Genomic DNA, 20,988 nt, shown 5'->3' with positions numbered 1-20,988 from the left:
TTATATGCGTTGCGACCCACTTTTGTCAATTTCTAGGTCCCAAATGTTAGCGATTTAGCTTCTTTAAACATACATCATTTGAGAGAGAGAGAGAGAGAGAGAGAGAGAGGGGGAGAGAGAGAGAGAGAGAACTATTTGTCAAGGGTTATTTTATATGGAACACACCTTATAAAAGATATATATAAAATAATCCGCGGAAAAGTCTTTTGGATTTTTATTTTAAATTTTATATTTTAAAATGAATGATCTGATTTATTAGCCATTATTTGGTAAGAGCATATACTACAATTACTGACTGGAGGTTAACGTCCGCTTTAAACTAGGGTGATATCGCAGACAAGTATTGGGACATCATTAAGTGATGTATCTAACCCTGTGGGTTATCTCCGGGTCCTCCAGTTTCCTCCCACAGCTAAAGAAGCCTAGCAAATGATTGAAATAAAATTGAACCATATGTTAGTCCCGAAATTATCTAGTTTGTGTCGAATGGACGTCAAAACCCATTGCGCGATGTGTTAAGTATAAAAGCAATGAGTCCATGCCACCCGGGACATATGTTTTCTTGCTTGAAGCGTATGACTTGAGGTGGATTGGGTGTCCATGCAGGGTGTTAGTTAGTGTTAGTTGTATTTTACGTCCGCTTCCACCGAGGTGATATGCAGGGTGTGACAAAGAGTGCTTTAAGATCATTTCTTTGTATGGCGCCCAAAACTTACACCCCGACACAAACTGACGTTAAACTGTTAAATTGCCCCGAATCATTGGACATTGGAAGGATTAAAATATTGTCTTTGTTCATGGTTTAAGAACACAGGAGGTGCAGGATATTTAACAATAGAATCACGGTCTTCATACAATAGTTGGCTTGAAGCTATAGTCAAGGCATCGTGCCTTTAACAAAGAATGATCTCTCTCTCTCTCTCCCAATCACCGTATTACACAGATTCTGTGTGTGTGTACAGCGTTCAATACGACTGTAAAACACACGGGCACCAGTATGAAGTGGGAAATTTGAACAAAGTTTAGATTAAGTTAGTTAGTTGAGTTATAGTTGGTTTGATGTGAGAAGGTCGCTATATATATGTACATGTACATTGTGATCGTCCCCTTAAGGCAAACCAGTGACATTATATACCATGCTTATTGCTAAAGGCACACACCACAGTTAACAGAGACCCGTTACAATTGGGTCAAGTCGCAAGCTTGCAACATAACGGGGAAGATTTTAGAAAGTTTTATTTGTTTTTAAAACAGTATTTAAATAGATTAAAACTCGTTGTTGGGATAGATGGCCGTGGATTATTTAGCGGTGCATGAAATCTGGAGTATATATACAAATTGTAGGAGATGAAATGTTTTTTTGGGTGATGTGACGATTGGTGTCGGACATGTTTGATGTTTATTTGTTTTAGAGCAGTGAAGGAGAACGAACCAAGTTTTAACAGTCGTATAGAAGAGTGGGAGTATCAATTTATGTTATGGCCAGGCTTGACGGATAGCAACAGACGTAAACTGAATTATTGGAATAATTAACTTTTAAAATTTTCATCAATGAACAGTTAAACGGTAGGACATGTTTTAATTCTATTTTACTTATTATCGTCGTTGACTGAATACAAGATAAAGTTATATGTTAAGTCAAATTTAGGTTATAGATACGTCAATTCAACATGGGGTACATGTTTAGGTTAAGACGGAGCTAAGGTCAAACATTCTGGGACACATTTGATACGTTCATGTTGGTTGTGGAACTCGACTGTTCAGATTTAATATACTTTTATTGCTTACAAATGTCTGAACATACAAATATGAATTTACGTGACAAATACTATATTATACATGTTTTATATACGAAAATTCTGGGCTGAAAATAATGAATTGTTTGTTTTGAAATTAGTATTTTTAAAATGTTTAATGAAACACACAGCATGCCCGGTTGTTCACATCGTCTATCTGTAATAAATGTTCATTTGATAAAAAAAAACCTTTGTCACAGCACGCCATTATTATTATTATTATTAACGTAATTCTCAAACGTCCATAGTAATATAAATACTGCTGTTATTACGTAATAATTAATAAGTTAAGGAAATCTTGTAAAAAATAAAACATTATATTTTTAAACAAAAGGTTTTCTATTGATACAGGATTTTAAACAAAATCTTTTCTATCGATACAGGATTTTAAACAAAGTGCTTTCTATCAATACAGGATTTTAAACAAAACGCTTTTTATCAATACAGGATTTTAAACGCGCTTTCTATCGATACAGGATTTTAAACAAAACACTTTCTATCGATACAGGATTTTAAACAAAACGCTTTCTATCAATACAGGATTTTAAACAAAACACTTTCCATCGATACAGGATTTTAAACAAAACGCTTTCTATCAATACAGGATTTTAAACAAAACACTTTCCATCGATACAGGGTTTTAAACAAAGCGCTTTCTATCAATACAGGGTTTTAAACCAAACACTTTCTATCGATACAGGATTTTAAACAAAACACTTTCTATCGATACAGGATTTTAAACAAAGCACTTTCTATCAATACAGGGTTTTAAACAAAACACTTTCTATCGATACAGGATTTTAAAGATTTTTTTATTATTGAACTTTAAAGCAGGTGTACTAATATAAAATACATCTACTGATGTCAGATAAACAGAACTAATACTTCACACTATCATATCATCTGTATTATTTCTAATTCTTGTAAATATTGTTAAATCTCTAAATAGTACAACAGTAGGACGTTAAACCCCATTTCGTTTCCAATTCGATATTGCCATTTAAAGTTTGTGTCGAGTGGACGTTAAATCCCATTCCCCTCTCTCTCACTTATCGGGGACAGATTTTGAAATTTGAACCTTGCGCAATGCATTACACAAAATCGAAATTACCCGTTAATACGTGAGATGAAATAATCGTAAAAGAAGCATGAAATTATTGAAATGTGGCTTTAAATGGTCGGCCATTAACAACCATATCTGACGATATTCAATGACCACACGACCATCTTGTTTCCGTTTTATTAAATACGTGTAAGGTGAATGGTTAATCTGTACTTAAACGATGAATTAATTACTAGTTCAACCAGTCCATCGATTCATCTAATTGACATTTTATATTTTATTGAAGGAAAACGTTAATTAACTTTGAATATGATTTAAAAGACTAATAAGTAGAACTCTAGACGACGTAATAAGCTTTAAAATGAATTGCGGTTTAATTATCTACCTTTCGATACAATCCTGGATAATTGAGCTACCAGGGAAATTTATTTTCCTGAAAGGGGCGTTTCCGTCCATTTCTTAATCTTATCGAATTCCAACTGGCCAGGATTCTTTGTGGTGCTCAACAGCGTGTACAACGTGACCCAAGTTGTTGGTCCCAACTTCCTACGTTAGGTCTATTTGATAAGGTCAACTTCCAGTTTGGTCAAAGGTCACGAGATGTGAATAGGGCTAGCGCTAATCCCAACCCTAACCCTGGACCTAGCCCTAATGCATACCCGAACCATAATCTCACCAACCATAATCTCTCTTGCCGGGGGTACGGGGGTCTCCCCCCCGGAAAATTTTGAAAATTGAGTAGCTGTAAACGAGTTTCTAAGCATAGAAATCGACAATTATATGTTCTAAGAACGAACTATTCTGAGTGTTTTTCAAGAAATATATTCAAATCATACATAGGTAATTTATAAATATGGTCGACAACTTTTTGTCAGGGGGGGGGGGGGGGGCAAGATTATTTCCAGGGGGGGCTACGGGTCTGGTTGTAAGCCCCCTGTCATCAGCCGTCAATGTCAATCTACCTAGACGCTATATAAATCATGGATTGTTTTATGTCTGAAAGAAGACGTGTATCCACATTTTATCAATGTCAATGTTATTTATAACAAAAAAACAACCTCTCAAACGAAATAAACAACATGCCAAAAACACTCCATCTCCAACTGTTTCCTATAAATTTATTTTGGTAACATGGGATCACGGTAAACCGTTACCTCGCTAACCAAGAGACCAGGGTTCGATTCTTGTGTACCAAAGATAACTTCCCGAGACTTTCCGGTGCTGTTACCCTTTGACAGTTGTGAACGATTAAACTTGCTGTGTATAAGAATACGAAAATCTGGAGTAATTCCACTGAAATCACACAGAAATAAATTCATTATATCATCATGATGATAAAAACTTGACAGATTTAGAAGATGTAAAATAAAAACAGATTATTATTGTTATTGAAGATCATCCGTCATTTTTCACAATCAATATTTTTACGAAGGAAGTTATTCTGCCGACATCTTTGTTCTGACGTTATAAATTGATGATTTCTCCTCAGTTGACAAGTTGTTTTTACGATAATCACAATAGATGACGCATTTTATTATATTAAGGAGCCATGCGAAGGTCCACGGTGAATGTAGGCTAGTATGTGAACACCGCGAAGTTCTTCGGGTGGAGCTAGTATGTGAACACCGGTCCGTGTATAGAGTTGTAGATGTGTTGGTATAAAGATCGTTATAGGCCCAAGAGAGAGAGAGAGAGAGAGGAGGGGGGGGGGGGGTAACGTCCACTCGACACAAACTAGGTCATTTCGGGACTAACATATGGTTCATTTTTATTTCAATAATTCGCTAGCGCGTACGGGTCTTTAGCAGTGGGAGGAAACCGGGCTATCCAGAGAAAAACCACGAGGTTGGACAGGCGACCCTTCACCTTAACACGTACAACCGGGGAAATCGAAATCACGCCAGTTGACTCGGTGACATGCGATAACCGTTTGGTTATCCGCCCCCCCCCCCCCCCCCACCTCGCTAAATTGGAAATGTACGCCTTTATTTGAGGACGATGTGAACGTGCTCACCGACGATAGTTGTATATATTGTACCTATGTGTAAACCAGGTTACACCTGTTTATATAGACAGGTGATAAGACATAGATCACCTTGGTTGTCATATATTCACCTTACTGTGTAAAATAATCAGGTGGGAGCGGACGTTAACCCCCAACTAGAACCACGTGGTACCCCGTGAGCTTCATCAGGTTGTCATGAAAAAATGATTCCGTTGACAAACGAACAGTCTACAAGATGTGAAAGGTGGTTTAAGTAGCGCCACTTAAATTCGCTAAAAATACTATAATTGTTAATTTGATAATTAAATTTGAAATCTCTTCTTGTTTTAAACTCTCTTAGGCGGCGTACACGGACGGCCATGTTAACCAAGATAAGAGTACTTTTAACAAGTTAGGAGTGCTACAGGAGGTCTCCTAAATATGTGTCATAGTTAGGAGTAATTCTTAAAGTAAAATGTTTTATAAATAGGTCTTAGGAAAATCTACAAAGTTAGGAGTAATTTTTGACAGTTAAGAGTTGGTTCCAACTCTTAGAATTTTTGTAATTACCGCCCCTGGTTATTAAGCCAGCATCATACTCACTGAACCACCGCGGCTCCCCTATAGGGAATATAACTAGATGGGGTACCAATAAAGGAGATAATTCCGCTATGAAATGACTAATTATGATGAAATTATATTAAAAGATGAGCAATGTGTTAAGGACATGGACGAATAAAGATCGATAAAATTTATTGTCATCAACCATCTGTCACCATTTCAGCAGATTTTATTATAATTGACTAGATTTAATAACACAGTGATGTGTAGAGGCTTGGAAATAAAATAAAATGGGGTTTAACATCCTACTGTTCTGCTCCGACTGGGCTAATGAAGACGGGCATATGCCATACAGTGTGCTATGAGGGAAATTTTGCCCAGGTAGTAGCACTATGGCCTACGCTTATATCGAATTCCAACTGTCAAGCTAACTGGATCTAATAATATCATCACCAATATTTTACTTTAATCTGCTTAAATGAAATGGGGCTAATCTTTTTCTAATATTTTATCTTTTAAATGTTAAAAATGTCATCAGATTTTTCTTTTGCGTTTCTATACATTTATACAATTCACGTGCATACACGTCACACACGTGTTAAAACCCCCATGGTGTATACCCGTACACTAAGTACAGCACGTGCTATGGCAGAAATCAATTTCTGTTATAAATCGTCAACAAGCATCAGCTGATGATGATAAAAACATCACACACAAGATGTCGAGCTGGGACTGGGAACAAAGATGGCGAGCTGGGACTGGGAACAAAGAAACTACGTGACAACAAAGAGTTTAGACCCTTGCCTGGAATCAACGAACATCGGAAGGGTGACCTTTGACACCGCATGCACGACCTTTGACATCGGGAATACGCGACAAAGAAAGGCTATGACGACGGACCATTTAAACACGCTTTAAGCGTAGTCGGGAGATTTTGCCAGGGCAGTGGCGTACCAGTGGGTTCTGTAAGTTAATTCTTTAATTTTCTACACGACTTGAGAAATATTCGTGGTGGCGTCGAATAATAAAATGACTTCCATGTGATCTGAATACTGCAGGATTATTGTTTTCTTTACAGATGACAGGCTTCTACAGAAATGAAATGAAATGGGGTTTGACGTCCTGGGTAAATGAAGACGGCGGGGGTGGGACGGGCCCGGGGGTGGGTGTCAACTATAGAAAATGATAACTCTTACAACTCATTAGCAAGCGGAGGATAAAAATGCCGCTCGGTATTAAACAGTATTATATAATTAGCATTTACTAAACGCAGCAAATAATTTGATTAGGGGTTGTGTCGGAGCAACGACAGGGTTTTGTCAGGGCAGCGACAGACCAGCATGTTCTTGGAAGGACTTTACAATTAGATAGTTATTCCTGGGTGCCGTATAGAAAAAATGTGGAGCGAGAGAGGGGGTGGGGGTAACGACAACTCGACACAAACTAGGTCACTTCGGGACTAACATGGTTCAATTTTATTTCAATAATTGGCTTGCGCGTAGTGGTCTTATGGGGAAACCGGGGAACCCGGAGAAAACCCATGAGGTTTGACAGGCGACCCTACTCCTTGTAAGTTGACATGGACATTGTTTACCAGTGACAAGAGAGTTGATCAACACAATAACTTGTTAACTAAATAATAGGTTAGCGGTAGTTGAATGACGATTGTTGGGGTGTCAAACCGCGGGGATATACACCATTAAGTAGTTTATCTTACTGTTGAATTCTATAGAAATCACCGCCATTAGATAATACATGACAGCTGATAGATAATAGATATCACCGCGTCTTTATAACTGTCTAGTTTCTTGGAGAACAATAATTGGCGGATATTAAATATAGTTACATCAATGTCAATTCAACATCTTTAATTATCAACCATGTGGGTGGGGTTGAAAGAGAAGGGGGGGGGGGTTTATCGTCCACTTAAGTCGTACTAGGTTATTACGGGACTAACATGTTAATTTCCAAAACGCTCAGAATTCATGGACCAATGCGGTATAGTCTCGAGCTGCACTACTGCTTGGAAGGAATCGGGAGAACTTAGAGAACCCACGAGGTTAGGGAACCCACGAGGTTAGGGAAACGTCCACGTAACACTAACTAAATCATATTATATATTGCTTTTCGTCTGTTGGGGGGGGGGGGTCGTAGGCGGCTAAATTAAGGATAAGGTTGGAATGAATCAGGGGAAACTTAGGTAATCATCGGGTAAAAACTTGGCTATATTTTTAGAGTTGCGACGAACAATGTTGGTCGTATCAGTTCTAGTTTAATAAAGTAACGGCGTTGCCTGGGCAAAATTCTCCCTGGTGTGAACACCCGGAATAATATCATTCAGACGTCAATAACATCAGTTTATGGATGTAGGTTTACTGTCATTAGTTATTCATCAAGAAAAAACAAAGATCCTGGTGATAGGGTTACAGGATGTTGGTCGTACTGTTTGATTTTAATCCGGAATGAACTAATGACCAACAGACGACAATTTGAAAACTCGCTGTAAATAAAACGGGGAGTGATGTTGTGTGAAAATATGGCGAGAATATTCGAGAACCTCAGTAAGAGTTTGTTATTGTCGTCGGTCGTGATGTGAATTCACCACATGGTACTCATTATAGTTCCTGATGGTTAAAGGGCCTGTGATAATATTATTCTATGATCTTATCGTTCTTAATGTTCCTTGGAATGAAATGTTTCAATGGCATTTAGTTTTTGTATCATTTGCTTGATAAAGATTAAACAATCCCAGCTATCCGATTAAAATACACATCTATATTTCGTTTCCTTACTTGGGGATCACGTGGCTAAGTGGGTAAGACGCTAGCTCGCTAGCCTGAAGGTCGGGTGTTCGATCCCTGCATTGGCCGAGAAAGTTCATCCAGATTTTCCGGCGTGGTTCTCCCTTGTCAGTGATGCAGGACGGAGGGGCTGACAAGGAAAGCTGTCTAGTCGTTCGGATGGGAAAAAAAACCGAGGTCCCGTGTACACATTGGCGTGCACGTAAAAGATCCCTTGGCAAGTGGAATTCGATATAAGAGTAGGCCGTAGTGCCGCTGTCCAGGCAAAATTTCCCTCATAGCACACTGTATGGCGTATGCCCGTCTTCATTAGCCCAGGTTAGGAGCAGAACAGTATGTTAAACCCCATTTCATTTGTTTCCTTACTTTATACTTTCGATGACCTCCACGATAGAAGATCTGACCATATGACGGGGAGGGGGCGTGGGCGGGGCAAGGAACAGTTCTAGTCTTTAGGATGGGACGAAAACTCGCTGTCCGGGAAAAATGTCCCTCATAGTACACGGGTGTCCGTTTTCATTAGCCCAGTCGGTGCAACAGCCAACACCGCATGAAGTTAAACCACATTTCATTTCGCTCTCTTGTGAGAGTGACAATGCTGCTTTAATAACAGTGACGTATTAAAACATGCGAGTATTCTTTAATATCAGGTCACATGATCAATATGGAGTGTGTGAAATAAGTTAGATCTATTTTATAAGGCCAACTTCAAGTTTAGTCAAAGGTCACGAGATGTAAACAGGGCTAGCGCTAATCCCAACCCTAACCATAGCCCCAACGCTTACCCTAACCTACAATCTCGCCAACAATCACGTGCTCTAACCTTGTTTACATCTCAGCTACCATGACGAAAATTGAGTTGGCCTTAACAAATAGATTTAGCCGTGTGAAATAGCTTTTTTTAACGTCCGCTTCCACAGAAGTGATATCGCAGACAAATCCGCTTCCTCGTTCGTTCGTTCGTTTCTGGTGTTTTACGTCCACTTCCACCTAAGGTGATATCGTAGACAAAGATGTTTCCTAAGAAACTTACTGGAGGACGCCGTATGGATTAGGCTTGGTCCAGTTTAATTTGAGACATAGTGTCTTAGCATGGAATGCCCAAGTTAAAAATCTCATCGAAAGGAGCGGAGAAAGTTTTGGGGTAGAAAAAAGGTGGCGAGCGGGCGCAGTCTGGTCCGCTTTGCCATAAATGTTACGATCTTTGTTTTGGGTGGGTAGGGGGAGGTAGGACTGTCAGCCGGGCCCCAGGGCCCCGCCGCCTGTCCGACCTAGGTTCAGGGGTGCAGCGATGTTTCTGGACCAGAACCAAGACAAAAAACGGCCCTCCACAGGATACCCGACATCCCTTCACTTAGGGACGTCCGACTAGCAGTAGCCCTCGGGATGATCACTTATGGATCCCGTCCGTTGGGTCTTGGGGTGGGCCCCCAAATCTTCACAGAGTAGAACACTCTTTTCGTCTCTGCGGGGTCACATCATCATATCAATGATACCGATCTCACACACGAATTCGTAGATTAACTCATAGATTTCTATTTATAGCTGGATACAGGACATGGGTGTGTCTATTCGGTTTTACATATCACACGGGAGTGGCTAAATATATACACGTAAATAAAGATATTTCATCATAAATCACACCGACTTCAAGTTTAGTTTTAATTTAATTCAAAATTCAATTATAAAACATTTCCATAACATTTTGATAGGAAAGATAAAAAAATATATTTTGTGTTAAATTTTCGTCGAATATAGATTCCTTAATATGTCTTGGGATAAATCTCGCGCCTAGAAAATAGAGACCCTGGAATGTTGAGTTTAAAGAGCAGAACTAATTTCCGGGTAGAATTTTTAATAAGATAATCTGTGATTAAAAAAGTTCTTTAAAAGAAAAAGAATGGGTTAAAATATGTTGAAATATTTCACGCCTTGAAACTCTCGTGTAATTATATTGTTCACATTTAAAATAAAAACTTGCCAATTGTCGTCTAATAATATCCCATATGAAAACACCAGGGTCTTATTTAGAATACTTGTCTTAAGAATTTAGCCTTTCATTAGCTAAAAGGTTAAACCAAGATTTCAGCCACAACCAATCAAACGGCCACATCCATATGTATTATAGTTGGAGTTTTCATGAAATATAGGTCCCAGAGAGATAGAGAGAGAGAGGGGGGGGGGGGGGTTAACGTCCACTAGCCACAAAAATGAAATGAAATGGGGTTTAACGTCCTACTCTTCTGCACCTAACCTGGGCTAATTGAAGACGGGCATACGCCATACAGTGTGCTATGAGGGACATTTTGCCCGGGCAGCGGCGCTACGGCCAACTCTTATATCGAATTCCAACTGCCAAGGGATCTTTTACGTGCACGCCAATGTATACACGGGACATCGGTTTTTCGTCCCATCCGAACGACTAGGCAGCTGTCCTTGTCAGGCCCTCCGTTCTGCATCACTGACAACGCCGGAAAATCGAGATGAACTTTCTCGGCCAATGCAGGGATAGAACACCCGACCTCCAGGCTAGCGAGCCAGCGCCTTGCCCACTTAGCCACGTGATCCCCCACTAGCCACAAACTTTGTCATTTAAAGCAGCATTAGGCAGGATTAGATAAAGAGTTGACAGTTCTCGCTTTAATTGTTAAAAATATAGATAACGTAAATAGAATATGCTGAAAATTTCAGTCAAATTCCTTCACTCTGAACCGAGATATTAGCTTTTAAATTTTAGCTTAGCCTCGATCATCATTACTAAAGTCGGTACGATAAAAACCAAAGCCTCGATTATCCCGTTTTACCTTTAATTATTTTTCAAAAAATGTATTCCAATCCGCTAACTATCGCAGCCTAGCAATGACATCGAGAGTTGATTATGGTCTGAATAAGTTAAATAATGTCTATATTAATAATTTAGATAACATTTCAGGCCTAAAGAAAGACCTGCAATAAACAGATTTAGCTCTTGTATAATGTATATCATAATGTATGTTTATCATAATGTATGTTTATCATAATGTATGTTTATGGACGAACCGGTAACACACATAGCGTACATTTTTATTTCAATAATTCGTAGGGCAAACCGGAAGACCCAGTGAAAACCCACAAGGTTAGACAGGCGACCCTACTCCTGGTCAGTTACAGGTCTATAAATCATATTAAAGGTTAGACAGACAACCTTACTCCTGGTCAGTTACAGGTCTAGAAATCATATTAAAGGTTAGACAGGCGACCCTACTCCTGGTCAGTTACAGGTCTAGAAATCATATTAAAGGTTAGACAGACAACCCTACTCCTGGTCAGTTACAGGTCTATCTATCTATCTATATATATATTTGTGACTGTCGTTTGTCTGTCTGTCTGTTTGGGGTTGGCGGCTACACTAGGTCTGCCCCGAGTCTGAAATTTGGGGTATAGGGTTAGCTCGGACCGGGGAGTAACATAGGCCAGGTGGCGTTAGTCTACCACTTCCGGTTTCGGAGTTATGACCCCCCGAGCCAAGTCTGTCTGTTCGGGGTTGGCGGCTACATCTGCCCCGAGTTTGAAAATTGGGGCATAGGGGTAGCTCGGACCGGGGAGTAACATAGGCCAGATGGCGTTAGTCTACCACTTCCGGAGTTATGCCCCCCCGAGCCTAGTCTGTCTGATCGGGGTTGGCGGCTAAATTTGCCCCGAGTCTGAAATTTGGGGCATAGGGGTAGCTCGGACCGGGGAGTAACATAGGCCAGGTGGCGTTAGTCTACCACTTCCGGTTTCGGAGTTATGACCCCCGAGCGAAGCCGGTCTGTTCGGGGTTGTCGGCTACACTAGGTCTGCCCCGAGTCCGAAATTTGGGGTATAGGGGTAGCACGGACCGGGGAGTAACATAGGCTAGGTGGTGTTAGTCTACCACTTCTGGTTTTGGAGTTATGACCCCCGAGCGAAGCCTGTCTGTTCGGGGTTGGCGGCTACACTAGGTCTGCCCCGAGTCTGAAATTTGGGGTATAGGGGTAGCTCGGACCGGGGAGTAACATAGGCCAGGTGGCGTTAGTCTACCACTTCCGGTTTCGGAGTTATGACCCCCGAGCGAAGCCGGTCTGTTCGGAGTTGGCGGCTTCACTAGGTCTGCCCCGAGTCTGAAATTTGGGGTATAGGGGTAGCTCGGACCGGGGAGTCTGAAATTTGGGGTATAGGGGTAGCTCGGACCGGGGAGTAACATAGGCCAGGTGGCGTTAGTCTACCACTTCTGGTTTTGGAGTTATGACCCCCGAGCGAAGCCTGTCTGTTCGGGGTTGGCGGCTACACTAGGTCTGCCCCGAGTCTGAAATTTGGGGTATAGGGGTAGCTCGGACCGGGGAGTAACATAGGCCAGGTGGCGTTAGTCTACCACTTCCGGTTTCGGAGTTATGACCCCCGAGCGAAGCCGGTCTGTTCGGAGTTGGCGGCTTCACTAGGTCTGCCCCGAGTCTGAAATTTGGAGTATAGGGGTAGCTCGGACCGGCCGAAGCCGGGTATCCTGCTAGTAAATCATATTAAAGGTCTATGGTTGAGTGTTGAGCATCTGTTGAGATGTCTAAAGGTTATGAATAATGAGCTTTAAGTTCGACCTAATCACCTTATAAAGACATGTTTTTATCCCCATGTAACAAAGAAGCCCATTGGCTGTAAGATCCTGTCAACTCATCTTACAACTAGTCAAGTATCATTATATGTCAACCAAGCATATACGAAGCCCCCTCCCCCTCCCCCTCCCCTACTGTGTCAGAGAGAGAGACTGGTTATTTGTTACAATTCCACGAAGAGTACGTGAAAACTTCTCATACAATATGTAATCAGACTCATCATTTGCATAGAGATTTTTTTTAGAGCTGTGTAGTAGGGTTTTTTGGTGTACTGCATTGAAAGAACTATACGGCCATTGTAAGGATGCCGGGAGGGACAGGGCGAGGTATAATGCACGAGTAGAATCAAAGTCCAACCCACTTCATTTCATTTTCTTTGTATTGTACGAGGATAAAATTTAACTCAATTAAATTATACATTGGTGATGGCAATAACTGTATATTGATGTTGGTATTGATATCGTCATTTGGTGACATTTTGAGAGAAGTGAGGTCTCGCACGTCTATATGAAACGTCACAAATAAACCTATACTTATATGGTGGTGGTTTTATGATGAAAGTTTTATTGGGGTTAAAGCGACGAGTGGAATTAACCCCAAGAAAAAATAGTGGATGTCACGAGGAATAGTTCAAATTGTGAAAATAATCATACCAAATAATATCAGCCTTAGAATTAAATATTCGTGAAAATATTTCCCTTGATTATTTTGTCTTTAATTTTAGAATTTTTGACCGTTTCAATGTAATTAGTTTCATATAGGATGTACTAGTGTTCTAGACTATATCACTAGGATGCCCTAGTGTCCTAGACTATATCTAATTGCATACCAGTATGCGCGGTGAGTGGGGGTGGGCGTGACTGAAACTTTTATCCAGGGGCGCCACATAGGCTTGTGAAAGTCCTGGATTATTAAGTCAACCATTGAGTCAAGTGATTTCAATCCCAGACATACATGTATACGACAAGGAGTAGGATCATCTGTCCAACCTCCTGATCTCTCTCTTCTCTCTCTCTCTCTCTCTCTCTCTCTCTCTCCACTTTATTGGTTGTATATGTTTTATCAGCAAGAAAGAGAGAGAGAGAGAAATGGGGTTTAACGTCCACTCGACACAAACTAGGTCATTTCGGGACTAACACATGGTTCAATTCTATTTCAGTAATTCGCTTACGCGTAGGGGCCTTTAGCAGTGGGAGGAAACCGGAGGACCCGGAGAAAACCCACGAGGTTGGACAGGCGACCCTACTCCTTGTCACATACAACCGGGGAATCGAAACCCCGCCAGTTGACTCAATGACAGACCGTATGATACAGCGCGCACCTGCTAAGTAACCATTCGGCCATCCAACCCCCCGTTACTTTAATGCCCTCACCTCACACCACTATATATATCTGTTATATAATGTAAGAAAATAATCGACCATATACAAACTCAACTGATTAATAATATAGATCGTTCAAACTCCTACCTCAAATATCACACCGTTTTCTTATTTCATTCTCCCCGGCTACAATTTTTATATATTATATTATAACACCGTCTGATTAGAGACTTCGATCACAATAAAAACTCACAAAAAAAAAATGTTATTTGATCTTTTCACGAGTAGATCTTTTTCTTTCTTAATTGTTTTATTTCCTTTCTCTGTCTCTTGATTGTTTTCTTTCAGCCTTTTAAAAATATTTTAATACTTCGGGGGGTTTATTTTTACAATATATATCGAAGACATGAATCCATATTATGCTAATGTAAAAGGACAATTTTGGGAAGTTCGCGGTTAAATTATAATCTGGTTAATGTTTACTGGTATTCACAGACTCGAACCAATTAGACGTAACTGTGGAATTAGGGTAGGGACCATGGAGACGCACTGGACACTAGACATATATGATTTGCACATCTGTTAAAAATTTGCCGTGTGGCCTTATTAATGAAAACTTCAACTAAAATATTTTAAAATTGTAGAAATTCCAGCTCTCAGCTAATGAATAGTCTGCTCTCTTTGGTTTAAGTTTCTCTAAATATATATGGCACCGCGATTACTGTCCGTGATCGTTTTGACCTAATAATATCCTGTTTTGCTTTTAAAATCGGGCGTCATGGTGGCTCAGTGAGGGAGGCGTTGTCCAGGAGGAAAAGGTACTGGCAAGGAACTGTGTCTAGTCATACGGGTGTACAGATTGTCGTGCAATGAAAAGATAGAATTTCCTGGAAAATTCACCAAGTGACCTAAAACACTATTTAATTTCCTTCATAGCTCTCAAAGGAATGTTATAGTATACAGATATTACTTTCCGATCTTTAGTCATACATGTCTTATCACATCTCACCGAAAAGTCCCTTTTCCTGCACAGTTCATTCACATTATAATTATTAAACATTTAATGGTTTTCAAGATCTCTTATTTAACTTTTATATAGTTAGAGTCGAAACATTAATTGCAGTTTCCTGCAATGTTATGTTCAGACCAAGTTTAGAAACTAAGAGGATTAAAAGTTACTTTGGGGCCACGGTGGCTCGCTAGCCTGGAGGTCGGGTGTTCGATCACTGCATTGGCCGAGAAAGTTCATCTGGATTTTCCGACGTGGTTTCCCCTTGTCAGTGGTGCAGAACGGAGGGCCTGACAAGGATAGCTGTCTAGTCCTTCGGATGAGACGAAAAACCGAGGTCCTGTGTATACATTGGAATGCACGTAAAAGATCCCTTGGCAGTTGGAATTCGATATAAGAGTAGGCGATAGTGCCGCTGCCCGGGCAAAATTTCCCTCATAGCACACTGTATGGCATATGCCCGTCTTCATTAGCCCAGTATAGGAGCAGAACAGTAGGACGTTAAACCCGATTTCATTTCATTTTATTTTAAAAGTTACTTAACACTGATGATAAGGGTTAGCCGCGTTAGGGTATATATGGGAGTGAGTCCCGCCTCGCTTTACTCACTCACATTGTATATACCAGCACCCGAAATAAACGTCAGTGTTCTTAAAAGTATTATTTTCCTCTAGTTTGTAGACGCTCCAGTACCACGGTCACCCCCTAACGACAAAGCCTCGTCGTATATATAGTATTGCTGTGGGACAAGGGTTTCCAGTTGCACATTATCGGAAGACGCCCCTAGGCTATACAATCTTCCCGAGGCGCATTATTTCCAACGGATTATCAAGGTATCCTCGAGTAAGGACGATAGATAATCGGAGATAAGGAAAGAACCCGTTCCGAGGAACATCAAACTCCATTTCATTTCCCTGAAAATCGTACAGTCTGTAGGCTCAATTTTCCTTTCACATTTGAATTATTTATAGAAATCTATCACCTTGTTTTTGCAGATAGACATATTTTTTAAACCATTTTTTTTTCTTTTTTTAGTGAAATCAAGTGTACAGATTGAGAAAGAAAGGATTGTAAAAAAAGAAATGGCTACAAAGACAGAGAAGTTGATATACAGTATTATTACAGCAGTGATATTGTTTCTTGCCATAGGACTAGATTTAGGTGGAGCCTTTGTGCCTTTCTGGACTCGACCCATCAACGAAACGGATCCTGACACTAAGGGCAATGTGAGTTTTTCATTATGGACTAAACGTGAGTGTTGGGATGTAATATGTCGGACGAAGTTATTGTTAGTAAAATGGACAACAGAAGAATGTACCCAGGTTGATGGAAAAGACAATTGTTTGACAACCACGGGTTATAAACATAAACCTAAAACTGAATGTTTTGATGTTTTTTATTGTAATATAACATGGCAGGTCAATGAAGGTAAGACAATTAATATTTATATTCTAATTCTTTCTCCAATAAGCCCGTGTTATATGTACGCGTTTCCGGCGTGCGTTTTCGTCGGTTATATGGAAACGTCAGTACATAGTAAACATCCGCATGCGTGAGAAAAAACGCCAGCGAACATTTCGCTCATCGAGCAACTTTTTTTCCGTGCACGGAAACGCTTACATGCAAACGGCTCCATTACATTTGCAGTGTAGCGACTTTTTCACCGGATGAAACACGTACATGGAAAGTGGACCTTTATGCTAACACCATTAGCTGGGTGGGGGGGGGGTGAAGGCCTGAAATAGGGATTAACGTCCTACGTTTCAGCCAGATTGGTCAAACTCATGTATATACGAACTGTGAATTAACGTTCAATTCTTTCTTCAATAGAAGGGGGGTTTGGGTGGCCAAATGATTAGCGCGTGCGCGCTGTATTACAAGGTCTGTCATTGAGTCAACTAGCGTAGTTTCGATTCCCTGGTTGTACATCGCCAGGAGTAGCTTCGCCTGTCCAGCCTCGTGGGTTTTTCTCCGGGTCCTTCGATTTCCTCCCATATGTTAGTCCCGAAATGACCTAGTTTGTGTCGAGTGGACGTTACACACACACACACTCTCTCTCTCTAATTTGACTAAACGACCATCCGTGGTAAAAGGCGTCCTTCAATAGACCTACTAATGATCCGTGGTATAGCTAGCGGTGAACTATGATACACGACTACACTTTGTTTCTTGTAATGTGTCACATTGGTTAAAGGATTGGGTGAATTGTAGGCTATTTAATCATTCATGTACTTTTGATGCCCGAGGAGGATACATGTAACCCGATACTTGATACAACTTATTATATCAATGATCGTTATCCAACAACTCTTTTATCCTGCTCTCCATCATTGATCTCTTCTTTATTTCTTTTGCTTGTCAGGATATTTTGAAAACGCCATGTTGTTCGTCTAAACACCATTAACCACCGAATACATCGATATCACCAACACTTCAAAATATTTTATAAAAATAAATCTATACAAATATGTGATAACACGAGGAGTGGAGAATTAATTTCTTCTTTTTATTTAGTTTTCTTCTTCTTCTTTCTCTTTGAGTATTTTATTGTATCAGTGGTGTGTTTATTTATCTCAGCAACTCGTGGTTCAACTTCATCTCTAGAAATATTACAGTTTACACTGTGCAAAAAACTTCTCATTCCGAAAAAAAAACCTTCACATCAAAACAGAATCTGGTTACAAAATGAATTTGTCCACGCATCGATTGTGGTAATTTGTTCATAAAAACAATCCCTGATACTCAACTCTAAATGGAGATATTTTTTTTTATCTCGGAGTAAAATGTGAATTTAAAACAAAACGATATGAGTTGAAACCCTTGACAAATCTGATTTTAGATCATGGTTGTATAATCTGATAAAAATCACAAGGGTCTTGTCACTATGGAATTATTGGGGTATGTTTTATGCATGTCCGTTTAGAATAAAAGTACAATCGACACACCCTATAAATACACGTGACAAGCAGTATAAATACACGTAATAAACAGTATAAATACACGTGATAAACAGTATGAATACACGTAACAAACAGTATAAATACACGTGATAAACAGTATATATACACGTGATAAACAGTATATATACACGTGACAAGCATCAGGGTGACAAACAGGCCGCGGAATTCCTGGTGTGCTCAATTTCGTAAAAAAATAAAATAGCAATGGGGACATTCTGTTTACAGTTCATATAATTTTAGACATTATGACAATCAGGGAGTGCCATTTTATCTTCGGTTCTATTTCTTTAACGATATTAAGAAATAATTTTGGTTTACAAATCTGAAAAACACGCAATGATTGCATCTTTTTTTTTCAAAACATCAGTTTGGCCTACTGTGATCTTTTCGCGGATTTTATTTAATAATACCCAATAAAACATCTCAAATTTAACGGCATTCATTTTGTTCAACAAGTTTTTAACTATTCAACCTCTTCAATGGCGTCATTTTATCGTCTGTATAAAAAATCTTGGTGAGAAAAAGTTCTTCAACTTGTAGGATCGCTTGAATAGAAATCTCATTGACCCTTCCAACAACTTCTCGCTCTTCTCCTCGTGTTAATTATATTTCAACTGATTATTCCACATAACAAAATATTCCTAACTTTCACTTGGCTAAACTTCAATAGATTTTTTTATGATCCATGTTTTATATGGAACGTTTTCTTACTACCATTGGCTGCACTAGAATAATTTCTTATCGCCCGTGTCGATTTTAATATGGAACGATTTCTGAACAATAAAACTGTTTTTTATTTCTTGTGAATATTAGGACTAATTTAATTTGTCCGTCATATTGGTGTTATCGTTACGTGGCATGAAAATTAATACTGTATTGAAACCGTCCATATATTTTGATATTTGACAGTAATTTCACGATATTTAAGATGTTGCGTGTTTCCTTTATTTTTATGTAAAAAAACTGACGATAAAATGATTGACGATGATTTCATCTTCTCGGTGAACAGTTGATATAGTGGGTCATCCTTTCAAAGTTTATTTTAGTTATTTTAGGGAATGTTTTTATTGCATGTTATTTTAGGGATGGACTAGATACAATGTCTGTAAATATAAATGAAATAGGGTTTAGCGTCCAACTTGTTTGTACAAACTGCAGTAGGACGTTAAACCCCATCTCATTTCATTCCATTTCTGTACTCCGGCGTGGTTTCCCCTTGTCAGTGATGCAGGATGGAGGGCCTGACAAGGACAGCTGTCTAGTCGGTCGGATGGGACGAAAAACCGAGGTCCCGTGTACACATTGGCGTGCACGTAAAAAATCCCTTGGCAGTTGGAATATGATATAAGAGTAGCCTAAAGTGGTGTTTACGAATACTCTGTGTTGGATTCCGCCTGTCAAGGATGGTCTTACGTGCAAGCGAGATATGTACGCCGTTCCTTGCCAGAACCCTTCGCCCTGTACCACTGACAAAGGAGAAATGGAAAAACCCCGGGGCACCTTCTCTACCCACGACCTCTTGCTAATGAGGCAGTGTCTTACTCTCTGAGCTACCGTGGCCCCTATACTGATATCACAACGTAACGTAACTTACTCTGTGACTCCCCAATGAGACTCCCACTCCCACAGACTAGGTCATTTTGGGACTAACACATGGTTTATTTTTATTTCAATAATTCGCTTGCGCGTAGGGGTCTTTAGCAGTGGAAGGAAACCGGAGGACCCGGAGAAAACACATGAGGTAGGACAGGCAACCCTACTCCTTGTCACGTACAACCGGGGATTCGAAACCACGCCAGTAGACTCAATGACAGACCTTATGATACAGTGCGCACGTGCTAACCATTTGGCCATCCAACCCCCCACTCCCCAATGAAAATATGATTGCGGTCATGCATAAAGTACAAAATATAAATCTAAAACGGATTTTTTTTTTTTAAAAAAACCCAGTAGATTCCATGATTCACCGCGCGTGATTTATTCAAAAGCAAAAAGATGTTTTCCATTTTATTCTAATTCATATGAAAATACGTTAATCGTATACAGAATTTCCATTATTTAAAAGTTTTGAATTTTTTTATAATAACTACAGCTGATAACCTTCATGACATTGGTTCGATTCTATCACTTGAACATCCCGTGTATAGTATGGTAGTAATAAAGTACGTGCATTGACGCGTGAAATTACCAAATGGAAAGATGTCGTCAAGTAATTAATTTCTCTTTTCATATTGAAGTCAGTGTTTGAGCGTTAGATCCAGTTAGTATGGTAGAATAATTACCGCCTTCAGTTTCTCGTCGTAACCGTTTTAAAAAAAATACACTTTTGATTTTCACCAGCACGGTATCCTTATTCTACACGCGGCGGGGTTGGATGGACGAATGGTTAGCACGTGCGCGCTGTATCATAAGACCTGTCATTGGGTCAACTGGCGTGGTTTCGATTCCTCGGTTGTACGTGACAAGGAGTAGGGTTGCCTGTCCAACCTCGTGGGTTTTCTCCGGGTCCTCCGACCTCCCACTGCTAAAGACCCCTACGCGCAAGCGAATTATCGAAATAAAATTAAACCATATGTTAGTCCCGAAATGACCTAGTTTGTGTCGAGTGGACGTTAAACCCCATTTCTCTCTCTATATATATACTACACGCACGTGTTCTTGGAAATGAAATGGGGTTTAAAGTCCTACTTTTCTTCATCGACTTGGCTACCACAATTTGATCGAACATTCGTATTTTGAATTTCAATTGTCAAGGTTTTTTTTACGTGCACGCCAACGTGTAAACGGGATCCCGGCTGTGTCCTCTGAGAAAGCGAAAACACATGGCTTGATTTTAGAGCTATTTGTTTCCTTTGAATTTAAAAAAACACAACTCGTCTTTGATG

General features: G+C 39.9%; 1 long non-coding RNA gene across 1 annotated transcript in view; it reads left to right on the top strand.

The window, feature by feature from the left end:
* Positions 1–995: 995 nt before the first annotated feature.
* Positions 996–20,988, top strand: part of LOC126808576 (uncharacterized) — a 58,348-nt gene continuing 38,355 nt past the window's right edge. Inside the window, exons 1-2 of the long non-coding RNA XR_007674675.2 lie at positions 996–1,566; positions 16,179–16,571. This is a non-coding gene — a long non-coding RNA (uncharacterized LOC126808576). The remainder of the gene's footprint in view (positions 1,567–16,178; positions 16,572–20,988) is intronic.

The sequence above is a fragment of the Patella vulgata genome, chromosome 1 (genome assembly GCF_932274485.2).
Source record: "Patella vulgata chromosome 1, xgPatVulg1.2, whole genome shotgun sequence".
In the NCBI taxonomy this organism is placed as follows: domain Eukaryota; kingdom Metazoa; phylum Mollusca; class Gastropoda; family Patellidae; genus Patella; species Patella vulgata.
Note: the sequence above shows the minus strand (reverse complement) of the source record. Positions and strands in the feature narration are given on the sequence as shown.